This window comes from Puma concolor, chromosome B3 (genome assembly GCF_028749965.1).
Source record: "Puma concolor isolate L17-30 chromosome B3, mPumCon1.1.hap2, whole genome shotgun sequence".
NCBI lineage: Eukaryota > Metazoa > Chordata > Mammalia > Carnivora > Felidae > Puma > Puma concolor.
In genome coordinates, this window is record NC_141672.1 from 33,975,434 (window position 1) to 33,981,433 (window position 6,000).

Genomic DNA, 6,000 nt, shown 5'->3' on the forward strand with positions numbered 1-6,000 from the left:
TGTTTGAACAACATGCTTACGATTGTAGGCCTATCGCAGGTCTCAGGCAAGGAGTCGACTAAATCCATCGCAGAAATGACTCACTTTAAACTCTTAACAGGGCAGGCTGAGAGCCCCTGGAAGGGAAGAGCAAAGCAGGGATTTTTCTGTCTGCCACTCCCCACCGCTGAAGGACATGAGGGAGAAGGGGCAAAGGACCGGGCCCAGCTCTCATAGAGCTTCTGCCCACCTCCAAGTTCCTGTCCTGCCCTTGGCGTGGCCAAGAGGAGGGAGGCTTCCCGGTGCCATTTTATCGTGCCTCTCTCTGGACTAATCACCTTTAGTCTCCAGATTAAATAAAATTAAGCAACTCTGGAGCGTTTCACCAGGGTTACAGCAGCAGGAGCTGGAATACACAAGCCAGCTCCATGGCTTTCTAGAACTCCAGGGGAGAGGCCCCATTTTGTTCTCTCTTCCTCCTCAACTGCAGGGAAGGAGGGGCTGGGGAAAGGGGGGTGGGGAGTCACGCTCACAGAATGCCTGCTTGGAAGCAGAGCCAAGGGGGGTTAAAAAATTCGGGGAGGACTACTGTAGATACAGTCCACTGAAGGCCCCACAGACAAAGGGAAAGACGATGGAAAAAGAGGAGGTACGTGGGTCCAGAAAAAAGGAAGGCAGGAGAGAAAAGGCAGACCACAGTGGCTGGGGGAATGTCAGAGCCAACCCCTGGTCAAAGGCCAAATTCATTTTGTCTGAGGTGTTGCTGGGAAAAAGGCCGGTGGTGGTGATGGTGGTGTGTGTGTGTGTGCCTGCCTTTGTGTGTGCATGAGACAGGAGCCTGTGTACCTACACACACACACACACACACACACACACACACAGCTATTGGGTAGGTCTGTGCCAGAAGCTGCTGCATTCCTCTTAACCCCAAAGCCAGCCCTCTTTCCAAAACGCTTTCTCATTATTCGCAGGCACATTTCCCCCCACCACACTCGGCTCTTGTTTCTATATTTCTATGTGCTTGCTGCACTCCAGACTCTTCCCTGCTCTGTAATGCAACTGTAGAAACACCTGCATTTTATTAATGCTGCCTGGAGCCGGGTAGGGCTGGGCCCCTCTGCTCTCACCCCCTGCTCTCCTTCCCCACCACGCTCAGTGAAGCAAAGCACCAGCGTTAACCCTGTGTGGCTGGGTCTCTGTCCCGGAGCCCTGGGTACCCTGAGGGGTGCAGACTGTGCGAAGAGGGGGTGACCTGCAACGTCCCTGAGCTGACTTGGCATGCGTTCGGGAACCGCCCCGACTCCCTGCTTTCCTTGTCCTAAACTTCTGATCTATTTCTCTTATCACTGCTCCTCAGTTTCTCTCTCCAGAATATGAGGACACCATTTTGTCTTGAAAGGAATCCTGGCAAACTTCTAAGAGAAACTCCTTAAGAAGCCTGGCCCTTTAAGTATCTACTCCATCCTCTTGAGGAGCCATTGAGACTAAACCATTCCAGAAAAATAGCTGCTTTCCTCTTTAAAATATTTTAAATAAGGAAAGCATAAAGAATAAAAATGGCCCATAATCCTATCACCCCGAGAGTCCTGTTAACATTTTTTTTTTTAATGCAATACACGCACGTGGCTAAAACAGAAAAGCTACGAGGTATAACATGAAACTTACGTTTTTCTTCCCTCAGACCACAGTTGTTCCTCCCAAAGGTAATAATCATTAACAGTTTCTTGTGGATCCTTCCAGGGAAAGAATTTGGGTATACATTGACATCTTGGTTTTTTTTTTTTTTTAATTAAAAAAAAAGTCTGGAATTCTTGCCATATCAGCACATGGAGAACCCCTTTGTTCTTTTTAATGGTTACATGTTAATTTGTAGTGTGGCTGCACCATAACTTATTAACCAGTCTCCTAGTAATGGGCTCGGAGGCTGCTTCCAGTTTATAAACTTACAAACATTGCCGTAGTGAGGATCTTTGGACACATGCCTTGGGTATACGTGAATGAGTATATAAGCAGGGAGATTCCTACCAGGGCAGTTGCTGAATCAAAGGATGTGTTTATTTAGCATTTGTCTACTCTTTTTTAAAAAGAGGTTTTTTTTTTTCCCCTGCCCTTCTCCATTTTTTTTTTCTTTCTGTCAGGCAAACTCCTGGTCCTCAGAATCTGGCCCAAATTTCATCTCCCATGTGAGGCCCTCCCTGATTGATCTGGGAGCCCGCTGGCATCCTCTTCCACGCTTCCTTAACTCCCTTACCTAAGCCTTATTGTAACTCAATTTTTTAAAGTGTTTGCTCTCCACACAGGATTGCAATATGAGCGCATTGACATCTTTCCTCTTGGAGCACAATGCTTTTGTTTCTTGAAAATTTTTCTTGGGGGGCACCTGGGTGGCTCATTTGGTTAAGTGTCTGACTTTTGATTTTGGTTCAGGTCATGATCTCATAGTTTGTGAGTTTGAGCCCCGCATTGGGCTCTGCCCTGACAGTGCAGAGCCTGCTTAGGATTCTCTCTCTCTCTGTCTCTCTCTCTCTCTCTGCACCTCCCCTGATCATGCTCTGAATCTCTCTCTCTCTCTCAAAATAAATAAATACACATTAAAAAAAAATTGGAGGCACTTGGGTGGCACAGTTGATTGGGCATCTGACTCTTGATTTTGGCTCAGGTCATGATCTAACAGTTCGATCCCCTGTCGGGCTCTGTGCTCACAGCACAGAGCCTACTTAGGATTCTCTGTCTCCCTCTCTCTCTGCCCCTCCCCTGCTCACAAGCTCACTCTCTCTCTCGAAAAATAAGTAAATGAACATTTAAAACATTTTTTTCTTTGTGCGATTGCATTCTTGGGTATATACCCAAAAGACCTGAAAGCAGGGACTTGAACAGATGTTTGTACACCCATGTCCATAGTAGCACTATTCACAATAGCCAAAAAGTAGAAACAACCCAAGTGCCCATCGACAGGTGAAGGGATGAAATGTACAGTAGTCTCCCTTGGCTGCTGTTTTGTTTTCCATGGTTTCAGTTGTCTGTGGCCAGTTGTCTAGAAACAGATGATACTCCTGATGTATCTTCAGGGGGTTGGTAGTAGCCTAACACTGCGTCACAAGGCCTAGGTCATTCTCCTCACTTCATCTCATCACACGGGCATTTTTATCATCTCACATCATCACAAGAAGAAGGGTGAGTCCTGGGCAGTAAGAGATTTTTGAGGGTCACCGTAGCCACATAAATTTTATTGCAGTCTATTGTTGCAATTGTTCTATTTTAATTTTAGCTGTTACTAATCTTTTACGATCTCTGATTTACAAATTAAACCTCATCGTAGGTATGTATGTGTCAGAAAAACCTTATCTATCTATTCTTGAGGGAGAGGGGGAGAAGGGCAGAAGGAGAGGGAGAGGTAGAATCTTAAGCAGTCTCCACACCCATTGGGAGATCATGACCTGAGCCAAAATCAAGAGTTGGACGCTTAACTGACTGAGCCACCCAGGCACCCCTAGGGAAAAATGTAATACATACATATACATATACATATACATATACATATACATATACATATATTATCCATGGTTTCAGGCATTCACTGGGGGCCTTGGAATGTATCTCTGTGGATAAGGCGGGGGGGACTCGTGTGTGTGTGTATATATGTGTGTGTGTGTGTGTGCAGATATATACATGTATGTGTGCATATATATATACATATATGGTTCAACCTTAAAAAGGAATCGTGACACATGCTACCACATGGATGAACCTTGAAGATATTATGCTAAGTGAAATAAGCCAGTCACACAAAAAAGGGAAATTTTGTGTGATTCCACCGATAGGAGGTACACAGCATAGTCAAATTCATAGAGACACAAAGTAGGATGTGGCTGCCAGAGGCCGGGGAGAGGGAATGGGGACTTAGTGTTTAATGAGCACAGAGCTTCAGTTTGAGAAGATGAAAAGTTCTGCAGATGGACAGCGGTGATGGCTGCACGACACTGTAAATGTGCCTGATGCCACTGAATTGCACACTCAAAAGTGGCTAAAATGAGTAAACTTAATGTTATGCATATTTTACCACAATAAACAATTTTTTTCTTCATGTGGAAATGTACCATCTCATAGACTCAGTTCCCTGCAAGCTCTCTCCGTGGGTCGGTGTAACCATCCCCTTACTTCAGGGCAACGCTGACCTACCCAGGACTGGAGAGTACTTATCCTATTTGCAGATATTTCCAGGGAAGGGAGCCCATTACATTATTAGGCAATCTTTTCCAGTGTCTCAAAACCCCAGACATTCTTGGTACCAGACCTTTCCTGCTGCACCTGAAGTTAATTTTTTCTTGGTCAGTAAGTGCTTTGTCAGCCCACTGACTCTTCACACACTCAGAGGCTCTTGTTACATCACCTCCCTGCGTCCGAGCTGAGGGCACCAAGAACGGGCTCGTGGGTGGACTTCGAGGGCCTCGTGAGACTTCCTCTCGTGCTTGCGTCTCCCTGGCCTGATGGAAGGAGCCCAGCCACCTCTCACCTCATTTGAGATGCAGCTGGTTGGGTACTAGAGTTTTCTCTTGCTTCTCCCCTCTGTACCCTTGTGTCGAAGGCCTTTTGCTGCCAGAGGGTGGAGGTCCCCAAAGGACAGGGGCAGACCCGATGGCTCATTTCAGCAAGCCCCTTGGCCACCCCTTTGACCACAGACTGCATGGCACCTTAATCAGCTGCTTGGAAGGTATACTTGGCGGGTATGTTCTCCACGGCCTGGAAGATGCTGACCTTGTCAGCTTAGAAACATCAAAGGGCTAATGAGGGAAAACAGGGGTTGAGAAAGACACCATCACCTGGGTGCCTGTTGACCGCAGGCTTGCAAGACTGACACAGCTGAGAAATGTTGTCAGGAACTCGGAGGAAGTGGAGCCTTCTCTGTTGTGAGGACCTGCTCCCAACCCCCTTCTGGGGCACAGGAAGGGGAGGGGGCGAAGCTAAATGGTGGCCCATGCTCAGTGACTCAGATGTCACTGCCACCGCAAAGGGAAATCCGTGTGGGGGTGGGCATCTCCAGAGACCTCCCTCACCTGTGATTCAGGGGATAATAACATCACTCCTGTCAGCCTCGGAACATTTGTCAATGGGCTTGTGTTGATGTTGACATTTTTCATTTCAACTCATGGCTTATATGAAGGACTTGGCCTTGAGTAAAGGCTGAGCCCTGAGGAAGAAACAGCCCTCATATGTCCTGCAACTAGAGTGGAAATGAGGAAGGAGAGTCCCTGCGAGTCAATCCAGTAACTGGGGCTTCCTACGAGCCGGGTGATGGACACTGACATTAATGCAGTTTGTGCATCATAAGGTGGTCTTGGTCCTTTGTGTTTCCCAGAGAACTGGAATATGTAACAGAGCGAATCCCAGATGCCCTGGGAGAATTTTCATTATGTTCAGGGGGCTGAGGGGCTGTCCTCCATCATTTTGGGAATGCTAGTATTAGTATTTGGTTGTTTTTGTTTCTTTTAAAAAATCACCATGTGTGGGTTTTCTTGTCGTATTTGCTCCTATCACATCCTCCAACCCCCAGACTCACCCGCCTGAGGAGCTGGCTTCAGGAAACACAAATCATGTGCCGCAGAAGGTATGAGAGCGGTTGCCCAGGTTTCGTGTGAAGAAAGGGACAGTATCTGTGTTATTCGCCTGTGAAGTCCCAGGACCTTGCACGTTGCAGGCATACAGAGACTCCAATTCATAGTTGATACATCTTACAGAGAGGAGACAATAGTCACAGAGAGTTCCCTCGAGTTGCCTGATATTCCGCAGCAAATCAGCAACGAGGCGGGGAGGTGAACTTCCCCTTCCAACTCACAGGCCAGTTCTCTGCAGGAAGTCATGCCGGTTTCTTTTTAAGCATCCTGTGGATGGCTTTGGGTGTCAAGTAGCTCTCCCGGAGGGGAAGCAGTGGACAGGGCTGAGTCTTGAAGCTCAGCACTGGCTTTGAGACTGTGCCTCTGACAGGATGGGCAGGGCTCAAAGGCCTTGAAGAGGCGGGAAGGC